The following is an 18516-nucleotide window of genomic DNA, read 5'->3' as shown; positions in this document are numbered from 1 at the left end:
CCAGGGGGCGCTAGGGGTCGAAGTTTCTCTGTTCCGTTAAACCTTGGAGTTCAGTTCGGCGTCCAGAGTGCCCTACGGCCAGTCGTTAATTCCCCCCGGTATCAGAGCTGAGTGAGATTCGAGCGATGCTAAAACTACAACAGGAGCAGCTCCACCAGCTTACCCAAAGTGTGGCACGCTGGCAGAGCCCTTCTCGGCGTAGCCCTCCCCCTTACAATAGCTCCATCATATGTAGGCGATGCCAACAGCCTGGGCATTTTGCGAGGGAATGTGACGGAGAACGTGTCCCTGCATTCATATGCTAATTCGGGCCATTCACACCTCCGCCAGCTCTCCACCTACGTCATGGTTCGTTTCCGACAATTTGTGGCACAGACAAACGCGTTTTTTGTATTAATGTCTGTCGTTTTTTAGTCTCCTCCTAAACTCAGAGATGGGCTGTAAATTGTTGAGTGCTGCTATTGAGTGTAAAGTGCACGATACACTTGATACAGTATCTGGATGATGGAAGCAAACGTCAGATCAAAGGAACATTGATAGCAGCAGTACATGAAATAGGGAAACTTGTTAGACGGTCATCCTGTAATGGTACAACAAGTAGTACAAACTGGAAGCGAATGGCGTAAACAAACAGATGGTCGTCCTTGTTTCAGCCCACTCAGCTCTCTTTCCCTTTCTCACTCCGTTGAGACTTGGTCGAAAGTCTTTCGAGACCCTTTTTAAAATCCTGGATGGAATTTGTTCCGAGCAGTAAGAGTTTTTATACACACATGTGAAGGCCATCCTCAGTGTCAGGTGCAATTTACAATTAATAGACCAAAAAAGAAGAAACGCGGATATGAATACCAAACAAGATGTGAACCGTCTATGAGATCGAGTCGACCGCCCTCCCTTCTCAGGACGCAGCTAGTGGTGTGAATCTTGTGGTCTGAAAGCATTGTTGTGTGCTCACAAACCATGCGATCGTAGGCCGGCTCTTGATCTTGTAACCGGCGGCACATATTGGCCTCAGTGCCAATGAAGGCACGCAGCTCGCTCACTGGCCTTTTCAGGTAGTGCACTTCATTGGGGGCACGAGAAAGTGCCATATTCACGTTGTATCCTGTCGGAGGAGTCCAGAGCAGTGAAGCGCCAGCTCCGGGTCTCCGGTTGTTTCCGTGGTACATGGTGAATATCAATAAAAAGACTTGTGGAAAGCCTGTAAAAAGGCGTTTGATAGACGGTAAACGACTCAGTGTAGTCTTTAAAAAGACCGGTGGAAAGCCTGTAAAAAGGCTCAAATCCTGTAAAAAGGGTTTTGTTTTGATGGTAAATGACTGACTGAATGTGGTCTGTGAAAAAGGGTGTTGAATCTTTCAAAAGGCTACTTAACTCTGTAACGGACAGATGTCGCTGATAAATTCTCTGGAGAAAATATCTGAACTGCTCCCTCTGAACTCAGTAAGACAATGAACAGAAACATCTGATTCCGTTTGCAAATATTCTGATTCCGTATGCAAATGAATGTTGGAATAATACGCACTCATGTGGGGCGAGCATTCCGTCACCATGGAGACGGGGTACAAACACGGCGCACAGTAAAATATGTATACACACACATCTCATAAGCAGCACGTTCAACAACGTCTCTAAAATGTCAGCCATTAACAAAGACTTTAATACAAGACATTGAAGACATTGTTCTGTATCACTATTGGTCAGAAAGTAACCTGTATTTAATTTGCCTACCTGAAACCCTTTGATGCTCACCTCAGAGTTCAGGGCCACCGTGATAGAGAGGGGGAGCTGCTGCTGTTCGGCTGTGCAGGAACCACTTCCTGTTGACCTGCAGACCACCGAGCCGCCACGCTGGAACACAGAAACCTGAGAGGAAAACACACGTTTCATATAGAATATGACATAGGAAGTAACCCTCGCTGTGTGAATTGAGACTTTAACACTAACTGTGTCCAGGGTGACGGGCAGACCCAGAGTCCGGCCTCCTTTATGCGCCTTTGCAGTGAGGACGTCATACCAAACCTAAAACACAAACAGCCCTTCATGTAACAGGCGCCATGACGTGACTTGTGAGCCACTAGAAGAGGTTTGTTACCTGCTGCTTGATTTACCTCACCAGATCCAGGAAGAAGGACTCGCACAGCTTGAACACGCGGCTTGGTTACAGGACTGGCCAGCAGTGCTCCACCTACATACAATCAAAGACAGTTAAGATCATAAAAGTGAGAACTTCACCCAGTAAAAAAAGGTATTTATCACCAATCATATACTGGTGGTCCACAGCGAAGGTGCTCTGTTCTCCTGGGAACTCCACCCAGAGAGGTCTGTGCGCGTTTGAATAAAACAAGCATTTCCATAAGCTCTTCTTAAAAAGTGGATCTACTGATGTTTTAATGACCAACTTAAAACATGACAAACATGGACCTCTAGTGTCAGAAAGCAGAAGGTAAAGTGGACAAACAGCCTGCAGTACTTCCACTGGGCAGCAGAGGGAGGCAGACGGAGGTGTGAGCCAGGTGGAACAGAGTGAACCAGTAAGGCAGCAAACAGGACCTGAGGGCACAAGAGGCAACACTCGGATCATTACACACTGAACAAAGAGGACTGTGCACGTCCACGCTGATATTTAACAAGGCCACCTCCTCTTTGTCCACGAAGACACATTTTGACGATTCGTCCTGTTTATTGTTTTTTCACGCTAATTGAAAAACGACCTAGGAGATGATATTCATTAAGGGAAAGCAGTCGTTCCTGGTGGATCCAAATGGCTGTGACTCATTTGACTGAAACAGTCAGAGAAGCTCTGTTGGATCGCAGTGCGGATGGCGGCGGTGACTTTCTCCCCAAACAGCTTCGTCCCCTTTGCAGACTGAGAGCTCCCGGCGTCTCGCTCGCTCTGCGGCTCTCTCCTCCTGATCGCCCTTACTGCATTTTAAAACCAGACCAACGCCATCAAAACACATTCAGCTCAGCTGAGGCCGATTGCCTCCACCTGCCACGTTCCCTGAGCCCCTCCCCCTCTCTCTCCCCCCTCTGCAGACGAGCAAAAACCACGGCCACCACCACAGCAGAGTTCTGGAACGTTTTTATAAAGGGCCTAAAATGTCTGCAAGAGAGAGGCCTCAACCACTCAACAGTTTGACACCGGGACAGAACATTCCAGTCCAATGTTACAGCACCAAAGTCCCTCATTGGGAGCAACTCTACTTCCATTTGACCATTTTAGACATAAACTCTATTCAGTCAGAGAAACATTACCAGGCCAACGAGACCCCTCATAGATCTGCCCGTCTCTGTTCTTGATGAAGTGCCCCCCATCTCTGGCCTCATTAGACAAACACCAACCGGGGTCGATCTTGATGTGAGGATCGGTTATCACGACCAACTGACAGAGAAGAAAAAAATGCACCATAATGATTCGTGACACCCAAAAACAAACAAGGCCGACAATGTACGCTAGAAACTCACCTTCCTCTTCCTCTCCTCCAGGTGGCGCTGCAGGTTGGCCGGTTGGGGGGAAAAGCGCGGCGTCCCAGGTGAAGATACGCTTCCCCTCCGTGTGCTGGATATCCATCCAGATAACGTCGCACGGGATGTCGTGGCGGTCGAATCCAGCGTCCACAGCCTTCACGTCAGCCTCTTCGTCGTAGATCCAGCGGCTCTGGTGGTACCCGAGAGGAAACAAAGGGGGCGGGGCTTGATATCCTGAGAGAGGGAGGAGAGACGAGTAGCCGTGACTTATGGATCATGTGAATATTGTCAACATGTGCAGAAACAAACTAAGAGGGGAAGTGATACAGAAAGCATCGTGTTCCTTCTCATTAATGTGTGTAATTTGCAACATACAAGACACAATAAACAGTAAACAACCTGATATCTGACGCTGCATCCTTATCATCCTTATCTAATCCTGTTGTGGGGGGTTTCTTTCCACATGCAAATAGTCCAACATATTGTGTGCTGCACACTGGTACTGGGTGAACAGCTGCTGTGGACCGGGCCCGAGCAGAACCACGCTGTCCATCACACCTCTTTCTGTCAGTCTGTGGCTCCATGCGCCTCGTCTTCAGTGGGGGAGTTTGGCCGTGCTTAGAGAGGGAGGGGTTTGTAAAGTGGTTAAATGTGCATTTCTATATGTTTTCCAACATAAATGTAGTAATAAACGGGTTTATTGGCTGTTTGCCAGCAGGAGGACAAAAAGCAGCAGCAAAGTCTGCAGGACGGATCAATCGTTCCCAGTCACACAAACGGGATGAACTACGCAGCTGAAAGAAGAAGCTCTCTGACCGAGGACCAGATACTGTATGAGAAGCACACAGGAACAATACTCGCCCGAGGAGCCGACACGCTGTGACCCACGTTAACAAGCGTCTCAGGCGTTCAGCCAGAACACCCAAAGTCCGGTCTGGTTTGTGGGCCACTAACAGCGGAACAGAGGCGTACGGGCCGAGGCGGCTGTACAAGTCGTACGCAAAGACATCCGGCTCATACAGCCGGTGAGGGTCCCCGTCACTGCCACGGCACATGAACTAAAGATCATCAAGGGATTGTGAAAATGAAACATGGATGTTCCTGCTCGTGTCGTCTGCTTGTAGTTCATGTGTGTACCTGGTGTCTCTGGGCTGAAGGCCGTCGGCGTGCTCTGGTACACAAGGCTGAACCCGTGGAGACAGAGCTCGGACCCGATGCTGCTGGGACCTGGAGACGGACAACACGTTCATTTATACTTTAACTAAATATAGAAGGTATTTTAGCGAAGATCATGCTGGTGTTCCTCTCCGGTCCGATGCATTAGACGAGTGAAGATCTGTGGGAACTAAACTGTAAATATCTACAAGGCACAAGAGGAGTTTCAGTATCCGCCTCCATCAGAGAGCAGTGCAGCGCTACTCACATGAAAGGAGGAAGAACTTCTTTGCAGCTACAGAGACTTTAAGACATTTTGTCTCTCAGGTTTCATGTATTTTATTTCTTGTTTAGAGCGATAAACGGTTACGTTCATGCATTGTATCATTTTCCTATGATTCAGGGACACTGGAGTAAGATGGACTGTTGCACATATGTTGCTTATTACTTTGAGCTGGTGTGATTGTGTCATATTTTCTGATCATGTCATTGTGAGGAGTTGTGTGTTGTGAGTCTTGCCGTGTTCGTCCTGTGATGTTGTATGTGGGATGAATGCAGCGTCACTTCTTCTTCTTCTTATTCTTATTATTACTTTGGCCACAACACAAATGTAGGATGGAGAAAAGTGCATCACTGGGTTTTTGGGCCACAGTGTGACGAGCTGTAAAGAAAACATTGATAGGTATGAAAGCCAAACGGTTGCCAGTCAGTACACACCTGAGCCAAAGAGCAACACCAACACTAAGTGTCCACTAGTGTCCTGTTCCAGTCAACCGGATGCTTTGTCCAATATTCACTCTGCTTTTTGTTCTGTCTCTCTAGCTGCTAAATGCTCCACTTTGGTCCCCACGCAGTAATAAACGTTGTCTCTGGTGTGGGAACTTCTCAACTCTAAGATGCAAAAACCTGCTGCATTGATTCAGTGGCATCACCTCATCTGGACGTCAGTTTCATCTCGCTGTGTCTTTACTGTAGTTTCCTGTCACGCTTCCTCCTCTCCTCTTCCTCCCCCCTTGATCCCTCTGTCTTTGAGCTGATGTGTGAAAACCTTATTTGTTGATCACGGCACGTATGTGATGCTCCACAGAAGGAAAGCACCAAGTATGTGCTACATTTCAACACCTCAGTTATGAGTTACACACAAATGATGCATTTTTCTATTTTGTTTATAAATGTCTTCATTTCTACATTTTAATATCTTGGCTTTTTGTGAGATGTTTGCAATATGTATAATAACACGTTTTAGTTAACATAATTCAAAGGTAACTAAAGACATGGTATTATTTATTTGCAGCTTAACTGTGGCTATTTTCATCAATAACTTGTGCATTATTCTGCCAGCAGATCACATTTGGCATCTCCTGAAAATGAGAATGCAAAGGAAGTTGTAGCGTGTGTATAAAGGCTCAGTGTTCAATGTGGGGGTTCAGGGTCCCTGCAGAGTCAGAATACAGCAGATGGACTCTACTACCCTTTCCACCACAGAGGGATGCTGCTGAGCCTTTGTTGTGGCTGTGCACTCGTGTCTTTCATCAGGACCTGACGTTTCATCATTCATCATTTTACCATAACATTTGTTGTCTTGGCCAAAGTCCGACAGTCTTGTGCATCATGATGTTCAGGGCAATGGGTCGACCACAGCAGGCAGTTGGATTTGAATCTTCTCATCTGCTGATGCAAAGATACTTAGAACATGAACGCTGACAAAGGAACTAGACAGTGTTGTAGTTTTTCACTTTTTCACACGAGCTGGGAACCTTCAGGAGCCCCCAGTGACCCCCAGTGACTCCCAGTGACCCCCAGTGACTCCCAGGGACGCACCGCACCCACTTGTGTTCAAAAAATGAAGAAACTCCGGACAGACAGAAGACATGTTGGACTGAAAAGTTCAAATGAAAAGCCTTTAATAAAAGAAAGGTGTTGTGCTAAAAAGAAGATCTCAGCTGAGGATCCGCTGGTTTGTGCATCAACAGGCCACAGAGGAGCTCATTGACTATCACATAGTGACCGTCTCTTGCTTCCACCAACCAATCAAGAACAATGGGTGCTTACAGATATTTATAGAGTTCAGTAAAGGTGTGAGAAGCAGTGTCCACACCCCTGGACACGTGACGCCTCCTGGTGCGTTCAAGTTGAGTAGTTATTTACAGAATATAGTGGTGCAATGAGGTATTACATTGGATGGCGCGTTCACTGTAACTCTCGGGGTCAATATAAGTGGTGCAAAGTATTACATGAATGCATTTTGATTGGTTACATTACATTGAACACAATCATAGCTGTGCATTGGTGTTATTCTATTGATTAGTGTCAACATGACAGCGGTGTCACACTATTCTCATGTCTTTATTGATCACATAGTGTCAGAATCAGGGCTGTATCCTGGTGGACACTAAATGCATTTTATTCATTGGTCTCATTCATGAAGCGTCGTCAGTCTGACTACTGTAACTCTCTCCTGCAGGTCTCCTGCTACCACCATTCCACCTCTGCAGCTCATCCACAATGCAGCAGCTCCACTGCTCTTTAACCTTCCTAAGTCCTCTAAACATGGTGCTCACGTACCGTGCTGTGAATGGATGGGGTCCAGCTTACATCCAGGACCTGGTCCAACCTGACATCCCGACCCGCACTCTCCGCTCTGCATGTGATAAACTGCTTGTTCCTCCTCACTGAGAGCAAAGGAACTCAAACAGTGAGTGTGATCCAGAATGCAACGACGTAACGGTGATCCTACAACACTGTTCTCCTGATCTGGAAACTTTCTTCATCCACTGCAAACCCTTTTATTCCCCCCGTGAGTTCGCTTCATTCATCCTGGCCGGTGTTTACATGCCGCCGCCAGGCAACGTGCACGAGGCTCAGCGGACACTCGCCGACCAGATACGGCGTGTGGAGCGGACCAACCCGGACTCTAGTTATTGTCCTCGGGGACTTTAACAAAGGAAATCTCACCCATGAACTTCCTAAATACAGACAGTTTATTAAATGCCCACCAGAGAGGAGAACACGCCGGATCACTGTTACACCACAGTAAGCAGGGCTTATCACGCCGTCCCTCGTGCTGCACTGGGACACTCTGACCACGTCATGGTCCATCTGATTCCTGCATACAGGCAGAAACTAAAGCTCTGCAAACCTGTGGTGAGGGAATTCAAGAAGTGGACCAGTGAGGCGCTGGAGGATCTTCGGGCGTGCTTTGACTGCACAGACTGGGATGTTTTCAGGACTGCTACTAACAGTCTGGATGAGTTCACAGAGGCTGTAACTTCCTACATCGGCTTCTGTGAGGACAGCTGTGTACCATCATGCACCAGGGTGAGTTACAACAACGACAAACCCTGGTTCACAGCGGAACTCGGAACACTACGCCTGCAGAAGGATCAGGCATTTAGGAGTGGGGACAAAGACTTGTACACAGAGGCAAAATACAAGTTTAGCAAGGCGGTGAGAGACGCTAAACGACTGTACTCTGAGAAACTCCAACAACAGTTCTCAGCAAGTGACTCTGCTTCGGTCTGGAGAGGCCTCAAACACCTCACTAATGTAATGGGAAAATGATATGTAACCCTTTTAAATGCTTCATTTGTATAACCAGTTTATTAGTTGCAAGTGGTTAGATCACAAAGGCCCTGACATAAGAACTGATGTCTCCCACTTGGATTAGATGTTTCCAGCGTCATAGCTGTAGAGATGGAACAAAGTGTTTGTTATGTCTATGACCACCTTTGTTTTAGCATGTTGGGAGAGCAGGGACACGGTCAAAGAGCTGACGTCTCTCACATGGACAAGATGTTCCCAGTACCCTGGCTGTAGATACTCAACAAGATGGTCAAAGGTTTCTGTTGACGCCACCGATATCTAAACTTAGGTATAAGAACTGCCTCGATGTGTGGGGGAAAAAAGGAGGTTCTTGACAGTCTACTGACCACGTAGCTGTTGTGACCCTTTTTCCCTCGCAAGGAAATAAACGGAGAAAAGACATACTTGACTCAGAGCCTTTGTTTCTTACTTAACGATTGTCTGTGCAAAGTCTTCCACCACACCCTGGACAGAAGCTTGTAATCCACGCACAGTAGAGACACAGGGCGCCAGTTGCCGATGTCCTGTAGGTTCCCCTTCTTTGGCAGTAGTGTTATGACCGCTCTGCGGCAGGACATCGGCATGGAACCAGAGGCCAGACTCTCGTTAAAAACCTCCAGGACACCAGGTGCGAATATATCCCAGAATGCCTTAAAAAATTCTGCGGGGAGGCCGTCGATGCCAGGAGCACGCCGTCCCTGCATGCCCTGCAAGGCGGCCTTCAGCTCCTGCACCGTTATGGGTCGGTCAAGCGCTTTGTTGGTCTCCTCAGAGACTTGAGGTAGCCCGCTCACAAACTCCTCCGTCAGTGCTTCCTCCTCCCTGTACTCACTGGTGTAGAGGGAGGAGTAAAAGCTGACCGCTCGCCTCCTAATCTGGCATGGTTCCACCACCGGCAACCCTGTGTCTGCCAACAGCGCGTGGATCACCCTCCCCTGCCCACTCTTCCTCTCCAGGCCGAAGAAGAAGCTAGAGGGAGTGTCCATCTCTGTGATGGTCTGGAATCGGGACCTGACCAGTGCACCCTGAGCTTTAACGTCTAACAGGTCGGCCGGAGCCATTTTTTTGATCTTGAGGATTTCAAAATGTCCTCGCTCTCCTGTGGACTCGTTTAAACGCTCTAGTTCCACTATATCAGTCTCCAGGTCCTTCATAGATCTGGTGATGTCTCTGGTCACGTTGAGAGTGTGCTGCTGACAAAGAAGCCTAATCTCGATCTTACCGCGGTCCCACCACTGCCTAAGACTACTAAAATCACTCTTCCTCAGCCTAAAAACACTCCAAAAATATGAAAGGGCCGCTCTAAAATTCCTATCAAATGTTAAACCGGAGTTAAAATGCCAGTACGCGCTTTTTGGCAAAATGTTCCTAATAAAAACATTACACACTAGCAGGGAATGATCTGAAAAAACAGCCGGTACAATGGTACACATTTTAAAAATATTAAAATGGTGCTTAAAAACATAAAACCGATCAAGCCTGGCTGAGGAGATTCTACCTTCTCTGAGGTGGGACCACGTGTACTGTCGGCAGTCTGCATGCATCCTTCTCCACACATGAGGCCATGAGACCGGACCAGCTGCCTCAGAGCGCGCTGGGAAGCTGGATGTGGCTCTGCGTGGTTGCGGTCTATGGCCGCATCTTCTGTGCAGTTAAAATCCCCCCCCAAGAATAAAAAATCCTCCGGGGCACAGCCATCTAAAAGATCATTAACTTTTGTTAAAAACAGCTTCCTCTCTGCACCGATTGTTGGAGCACATTGATAAAAACAACAGTAAAAAGGTGGAACCGTGCCTTGACTAAGAACAACCTCCCCTCGATGATGTGTTTGACCTCCAGGGAGACTGGCTTAAAAGACCTGGAGAAGAGGAAGCCCACTCCTCCACTGAGGTTGGTGTTGTGGCTCAGCAGGACTTCCCTCCTCCAGTCGGCCTCGTTGGTGCTGTCGCTGTGCGTCTCTTGCACGAAGAGAACATCAAGACGTTTTATTTTTTTAAATTCATAAATAGATGCCCTCTTCTTGGCATCTCTGGCTCCGTTCACATTCAGGCTTCCCACTTTTAAAGTATCCATGATAAAAATAAATAAAAATAAAACCAATAAATCAATTAAAACGCACATTGGGGCTTTTCTCGTGATCATCGATTGCTCGTTTTGCTTTTAGCACAATTTTTTTTAGTCTAAAACCCTCTTGATCTGTGAAGCCAGACTCCTCTCGCTGGCTCATGCGGAGTCTGGCTGAGTTATAAAAACACACCAGGTCTGGGAAAAACTCCTCGATTTTTAGATTCCTCCTATTTTTGACTTTTTGTAGAAACATTTTGATTTGCTGTGCGGAGTAGAGCTTTTCCCGCTGGCTGTGTGTCAGACAGGCGCTGTGGATGTCGCTGCTGTCCGACACACAGCCCTCACTCTCACTGCCGTCAGATGGCCCCTGACCCCCCATGGCCTCCTCTTCCTCCCCCACCTTGCTGGCTTTTGCCTCGCTGCCTGTATCTTGCCTCTTTTTTTTTCTTTTTGTTGCAGCTTTTTGCTCTCCTGCTTCCTCCTCCACCATCTCCACCTCCTCTGCCTGTTCCACCCCCCCATTCAGTCCTCCCCCCAACTGTGCCTCTATGGCACCTTACTCCTGTTCCACACTAACCCCCCCTCACCCTTTTCCTTTCCTTCCCCTCCATCCTCACCCTGTGCCACCTCACCCAAAGCTCCTCTCTCACCCACCAAAACACCCTCATTCACACTGTGCACATCTTCCATACTCACCCCGTGTGGGTCAGGCACAGCAGCGCAACGGCCCGCGGAACCGGAAACGGCCTCACGGACGCCGCAGCCACCTCCGCGGCTGGAGACCCCCCCGCAAGAACCGCGGCCGGAGGATCCCCCGCCGCAGCCGCGGCCGGAGACCCCCCCGCCGCAGCCGCGGCGGAAGACCCCCCCGCAAGAACCGCGGCCGGAGCATCCCCCGCCGCAGCCCCGCCAGGCGGAGTCGGGTCCCCGCGCCTCGGGCAGGCACCCACGGCGTGCCCCTCCTCGCCGCAACCGAAACATTTCATCGCCGACGATGATGCAAAAATCACGTACTCGTAATCATCTTCTTAACATGGAAGCGGAGGTTGAGCTCCACATTCCGGTTGTTAAGGATCATATAGAGGTGTCTGCGGTGAGACACCACGTGCTTCAGTAACTGAGACCTGCATCCAGACAAGATCTTTGATCGGTGACACCACCTTTCCGTGTCTGGAGAGTTCTCTGCTGAGGAACTCGTCGCTGATGAACGGAGGGGCGTTCGATAGAACCACCTTCATGGCCGGTTGCGTCAGTGGCAACACCTGCACAAACATTTCATTCACCGTGAGGCGCCTCGACGACTCGGTTCACCTTCTCCACCTGGTCCAGGAAAATGACCACGGCGCTGTTCATCCGAGCGGCCGACTTAACGCTGCCGTGCCCGACCTTCTCCCCCACAGCCCGATGTCCTCCACGCTGCACGGGAAGCCCGCGGCAATCTTAATGCCGTGCTTCCTCGTGAGCTGGGAGAACGTGTCCCCATTTACCGTCTAGAGACGCCGACCGGCGAGACACCGGCAGGAGAAAAGAAACCCAAAGAAAAACCCCAACGACTAAAGTGAGAAACAACCACTAAACCACATTAAATTAATATATATAACTAAGGGAAAAAACAAAGAGAGAATACCGCTCAAAGACGCTCACACACGCTCACTCCCAGCATGCACCGAGAGAGAGAGAGAGAGAGAGAGGTTTGAGGTTTAAAGAATCCTTTATTCCACTTATACAAAGGAGCCAGAACACAAAACATGAAAGAAAAACCAACAATAAACACACACAGTCCAACAAGCAGAAACAAAAGAGACAGAGTAAACAAACATCTGCATTCTAGCCTGAACAGTTGTTCCCCCCCAGGCTAAAGGCCGCCGCGTGTTTCTGCGTCTGCGTCGACGCGCTGGTTTCACTTCCTGCTTGTAAAGTCCTGCGTGTGTTGCAGAGCGATTCACCTCCAGAACAACAGGTGGAGTCACGTGTTTTGTTGAAGACGACCTGGAGAGTCACGTCTTTGTGTGTGGAAGTCGCTGGTGGCTTTATTTATTGATCATAGACTTTATTGCCCCGTGCATCCACACTGCTGCTTTTCATCACGGACACATTTGTCCCGTATTTTCCTCCACGACTTTGTTCCCTCGTTTGTGGAGATCTCCCTCCATGAATCAGAGGCCATCCGGCGTCCTCATAGTCCGCCAATGACGGCTCATATTTACGCATTTCTTCCCACAAAAGCTCTTGAGTCTGATCCGTTACCCTGGACCAAGACGTCGGAGCCCAAAGTGTAGCTGCAGATGAACACACACTGCGTTACGCCGCGTATCACACAGTGTGTTATGAGTCTGCTGCAAGGGGCCCTTTGTTTCCTTCTACTGCGCCTCGCCAGTATTCATCTGTGATTGGACGCCTTCTCCTTCCAGCTTTTCTCCTCCCTCCACTGCGGGAGATTCTGACTCTTGACTTGTTGTTGTTGTTTTCTCTGGGGGGGGTTGTCTGCATAGTCTGTCAATCATGAATTAGTCGACATCTCATCACTATTAGATTGGATTGGTTTGTCAGGTAGGTGAGGGAGGAAAATCCACTTTGGCAAAGATAAGTTGTTGCAAAGGGCAAAAGGTGTCAGGGTTGCGGGGTGGAAGGCAGGACTCATACGCAGACTTGCGGAAAACAAAAGGACTTTAATAGTCAGAAGCTCAAAAAACAGGAACCGGGAGAAAAGCACACAGACGAGAAACTACGGCGATCCAAGACGAAAGACATGCGTGGCGAAAGACATGCGTGGCGAAAGACAATGACGCGACAAGTGACACAAGAGACACATGGCTTAAATACACAAGGGAGGTGCAGGTGATTGGACACAGGTGGAAACTATTAGACGAACACAGGGGATGACGAGACAAGGCAGGAAGTGAAGTTACCCGGGGACACGAGTGGCAGAAAACTACAAAATAAGACAGGAAGTGAACCACACCGTGACAGTACCCCCCCCTTAAGGGCCGAATTCCAGACGGCCAACACTAGAGCGAACAAGGGGTGGGTGGGGAGGGAAACCAGAGACGTTGGTCGGACCACCCTGGAAACTCTGGCGGGCGGCCTGGCGGGCGGCCCGACCGGCGGGGAGCCTCTGGGGGTCGGCCCGGCGGGCGGCCAGACGAGCGGGGAGCCTCTGGGGGTCGGCCCGGCGGGCGGTCACCAATCCGGCTCCGGAGCGGCGACTGCAGGGCACGGAACGTCTCTAGAATGGCAGACTCTGAGACACGGGAAACGTCTGGGGTAGTCGTCGTCGGCAGCTCGGGGACACGGGAAACGTCCGGGTTAGTAGTCGTCGTCGGCAGCTCGGGGACACCGGAAACGTCCGGGTTAGTAGTCGTCGTCGGCTCGGGGACACGGGAAACGTCCGGGTTAGTAGTCGTCGTCGGCTCGGGGACACGGGAAACCTCCGGGGTAGTCGGCGGCGGCGGCTCGGGGACACGGAACACCTCCGCAGTGAGGTCCAGCTCGTGGACACGGAACACCTCCGCAGTGAGGTCCGGCTCGGGGACACGGAACACCTCCGCAGTGAGGTCCGGCTCGGGGACACGGAACACCTCTGCAGTCTGCTCCGGCTCGGGGACACGGAACACCTCCGCAGTCTGCTCCGGCTCGGGGACACGGAACACCTCCGCAGTCGGCTCCGGCTCGGGGACACGGAACACCTCCGCAGTCGGCTCCGGCTCGGGGACACGGAACAACTCCGCAGTCTGCGGCGGCTCAGCCCCCCCCATAACCCACCCCGTAGCCCCCCCCTCAAGGGCCGGATCCCAGACGGCCCTCAAATCACCAACGGGAGGGTGGGAGAGGACCATGGGATGGGAGGGAGGGAGCCTGAGTCTCGGAGCGGGGACTGGGGGCGTCGGGGGCATGGAGCGTGGGGCCGGTACTGGTCGGGTCGGGGGCATGGAGCGTGGGGCCGGTACTGGTCGGGTCGGGGGCATGGAGCGTGGGGCCGGTACTGGTCGGGTCGGGGGCATGGAGCGTGGGGCCGGTACTGGTCGGGTCGGGGGCATGGAGCGTGGGGCCGGTACTGGTCGGGTCGGGGGCATGGAGCGTGGGGCCGGAACTGGTCGGGTCGGGGGCATGGGTGAGAGTCGGGGCGGCCCAGCGGGAACGGGAGATCGCTGCGGCGGCCCAGCGGGAACGGGAGATCGCTGCGGCGGCCCAGCGGGAACGGGAGATCGCTGCGGCGGCCCAGCGGGAACGGGAGATCGCTGCGGCGGCCCAGCGGGAACGGGAGATCGCTGCGGCGGCCCAGCGGGAACGGGAGATCGCTGCGGCGGCCCAGCGGGAACGGGAGATCGCTGCGGCGGCCCAGCGGGAACGGGAGATCGCTGCGGCGGCCCAGCGGGAACGGGAGATCGCTGCGGCGGCCCAGCGGGAACGGGAGATCGCTGCGGCGGCCCAGCGGGAACGGGAGATCGCTTCTTCCGCTTGCTCCTCCTAGGGTTAAGGAGGTCCCGGAGCTTGAGGCAGGCGAGCTGATAGCTCCTGGGACCAAAAACACAGTCTGTTTTCCGCTGCCAGAAGGGACTCCTTACGTCCAGGTAGTCCGGACCATAGTCTGGCAGCGGGTCTGCTGAGCCCTTTTTTGGTCGCGTCATTCTGTCAGGGTTGCGGGGTGGAAGGCAGGACTCATACGCAGACTTGCGGAAAACAAAAGGACTTTAATAGTCAGAAGCTCAAAAAACAGGAACCGGGAGAAAAGCACACAGACGAGAAACTACGGCGATCCAAGACGAAAGACATGCGTGGCGAAAGACATGCGTGGCGAAAGACAATGACGCGACAAGTGACACAAGAGACACATGGCTTAAATACACAAGGGAGGTGCAGGTGATTGGACACAGGTGGAAACTATTAGACGAACACAGGGGATGACGAGACAAGGCAGGAAGTGAAGTTACCCGGGGACACGAGTGGCAGAAAACTACAAAATAAGACAGGAAGTGAACCACACCGTGACAGTACCCCCCCCTTAAGGGCCGAATTCCAGACGGCCAACACTAGAGCGAACAAGGGGTGGGTGGGGAGGGAAACCAGAGACGTTGGTCGGACCACCCTGGAAACTCTGGCGGGCGGCCTGGCGGGCGGCCCGACCGGCGGGGAGCCTCTGGGGGTCGGCCCGGCGGGCGGCCAGACGAGCGGGGAGCCTCTGGGGGTCGGCCCGGCGGGCGGTCACCAATCCGGCTCCGGAGCGGCGACTGCAGGGCACGGAACGTCTCTAGAATGGCAGACTCTGAGACACGGGAAACGTCTGGGGTAGTCGTCGTCGGCAGCTCGGGGACACGGGAAACGTCCGGGTTAGTAGTCGTCGTCGGCAGCTCGGGGACACCGGAAACGTCCGGGTTAGTAGTCGTCGTCGGCTCGGGGACACGGGAAACGTCCGGGTTAGTAGTCGTCGTCGGCTCGGGGACACGGGAAACCTCCGGGGTAGTCGGCGGCGGCGGCTCGGGGACACGGAACACCTCCGCAGTGAGGTCCAGCTCGTGGACACGGAACACCTCCGCAGTGAGGTCCGGCTCGGGGACACGGAACACCTCCGCAGTGAGGTCCGGCTCGGGGACACGGAACACCTCTGCAGTCTGCTCCGGCTCGGGGACACGGAACACCTCCGCAGTCTGCTCCGGCTCGGGGACACGGAACACCTCCGCAGTCGGCTCCGGCTCGGGGACACGGAACACCTCCGCAGTCGGCTCCGGCTCGGGGACACGGAACAACTCCGCAGTCTGCGGCGGCTCAGCCCCCCCCATAACCCACCCCGTAGCCCCCCCCTCAAGGGCCGGATCCCAGACGGCCCTCAAATCACCAACGGGAGGGTGGGAGAGGACCATGGGATGGGAGGGAGGGAGCCTGAGTCTCGGAGCGGGGACTGGGGGCGTCGGGGTCATGAGTCTCGGAGCGGGGACTGGTCGGGTCGGGGGCATGGAGCGTGGGGCCGGTACTGGTCGGGTCGGGGGCATGGAGCGTGGGGCCGGTACTGGTCGGGTCGGGGGCATGGAGCGTGGGGCCGGTACTGGTCGGGTCGGGGGCATGGAGCGTGGGGCCGGTACTGGTCGGGTCGGGGGCATGGAGCGTGGGGCCGGTACTGGTCGGGTCGGGGGCATGGAGCGTGGGGCCGGAACTGGTCGGGTCGGGGGCATGGGTGAGAGTCGGGGCGGCCCAGCGGGAACGGGAGATCGCTGCGGCGGCCCAGCGGGAACGGGAGATCGCTGCGGCGGCCCAGCGGGAACGGGAGATCGCTGCGGCGGCCCAGCGGGAACGGGAGATCGCTGCGGCGGCCCAGCGGGAACGGGAGATCGCTGCGGCGGCCCAGCGGGAACGGGAGATCGCTGCGGCGGCCCAGCGGGAACGGGAGATCGCTGCGGCGGCCCAGCGGGAACGGGAGATCGCTGCGGCGGCCCAGCGGGAACGGGAGATCGCTGCGGCGGCCCAGCGGGAACGGGAGATCGCTTCTTCCGCTTGCTCCTCCTAGGGTTAAGGAGGTCCCGGAGCTTGAGGCAGGCGAGCTGATAGCTCCTGGGACCAAAAACACAGTCTGTTTTCCGCTGCCAGAAGGGACTCCTTACGTCCAGGTAGTCCGGACCATAGTCTGGCAGCGGGTCTGCTGAGCCCTTTTTTGGTCGCGTCATTCTGTCAGGGTTGCGGGGTGGAAGGCAGGACTCATACGCAGACTTGCGGAAAACAAAAGGACTTTAATAGTCAGAAGCTCAAAAAACAGGAACCGGGAGAAAAGCACACAGACGAGAAACTACGGCGATCCAAGACGAAAGACATGCGTGGCGAAAGACATGCGTGGCGAAAGACAATGACGCGACAAGTGACACAAGAGACACATGGCTTAAATACACAAGGGAGGTGCAGGTGATTGGACACAGGTGGAAACTATTAGACGAACACAGGGGATGACGAGACAAGGCAGGAAGTGAAGTTACCCGGGGACACGAGTGGCAGAAAACTACAAAATAAGACAGGAAGTGAACCACACCGTGACAAAAGGCTCATCATTGCTTTTGGTTGTGGAAAGTCTTTGTGGCCAGAGATCCAGAACTGTGTGGTTTGGTTTGGTAAATGTTTCTGAACGTACGGTCAGTGGATAGTTGGATGAGCTGATCCTCCTCTGTCACTGTCAGGCGTGTGCCGTCTGCTGCGTTGTCTCTGGATGGAAACTGTCTCCAAGCCTTGTCCCTGCGCCGGGAGTCAGCCTCAGAAAAGTACTTCCCACATTGTCCTTCCAGCGCCTCCACAAGAATTGCGCGTGTTGCGGGAGGCGAGAGCACAGCAGAATCCCCCAGCTCATCCACTGACAGAAACATGGAAGATATTCCCTCCCCGATGAGAAAGCCTTCCATTCTGTCACACAGCTGATGCCGTGTGTGTTGCCACCTTGCATGGAACTGTTTAGTTGGTTCAACTCAGCGAAAACGTCAGCAAGATATGAAAGTTTGGTGACACATTGTCAGTGAAAAGTGCAGCCAGCTCTGTGCGCTTTTGGAAAAGTCAAAACTCCCCAATAGATTTGCGTAGTTCCCCGTGAAAGCCGTCGCCCCTCAGAATGGTCCAGTAGCCCAGTGTGTTCTTCTCCCTCAGCAGCACAGAGATTAGAGAACAGACGCCTTTGCAAAGCACTCTTCTTGACTATATTTACAAGTTTACAACATAAGCAGAATGTTCAGGCTTCACGAGCAAATACAGAATCCCTTTGTGTTCATTTCCAAAGCCGCATTAAGACACACGTCACTTTATTTAATACGCTGCTTGCAAGTCGCTGTGTTGTGCCGGACTCTCAATCAAACATTTAGGACAAACCCACGGTCATGAAGATGCTCATCTAACGTTACATGGACTCTGCGTGAGGAAGAGGAGGAGGAAGAGGAGGAGGCGAAAACCAACCGAGTGTCTGGATGCTAAATGTTTATATTCTCATCCAACCACAATCACACTCACTGTCCGCATAGCGACGTTTATCTGGATTTATCTCGTTTTTTTGTCTTTGTGTTGTTGAACTGCGACAAGCCGGAAGTAACGAGGCTGTTTTTAAAATGTGAGGAGTAGAAAGTACAGATATTTGCGTGAAAGTGTAAAGAGTTGAAGTAAAAAGTGGTCTGAAAAAGAAATACTGCAGTAAAGTATAGATACCCAACATTTCTACTTGAGTACAGTAACAAAGTATTTGTACTTGGTTACTTGACACCTCTGTTGATGATGCTAATGCATGAA

The sequence above is a fragment of the Gasterosteus aculeatus genome, unplaced genomic scaffold (assembly GCF_964276395.1).
Source record: "Gasterosteus aculeatus unplaced genomic scaffold, fGasAcu3.hap1.1 HAP1_SCAFFOLD_39, whole genome shotgun sequence".
Lineage (NCBI taxonomy): Eukaryota > Metazoa > Chordata > Actinopteri > Perciformes > Gasterosteidae > Gasterosteus > Gasterosteus aculeatus.
The sequence above is the reverse complement of the archived record's forward strand: the minus strand, read 5'-3'. Positions refer to the sequence as shown.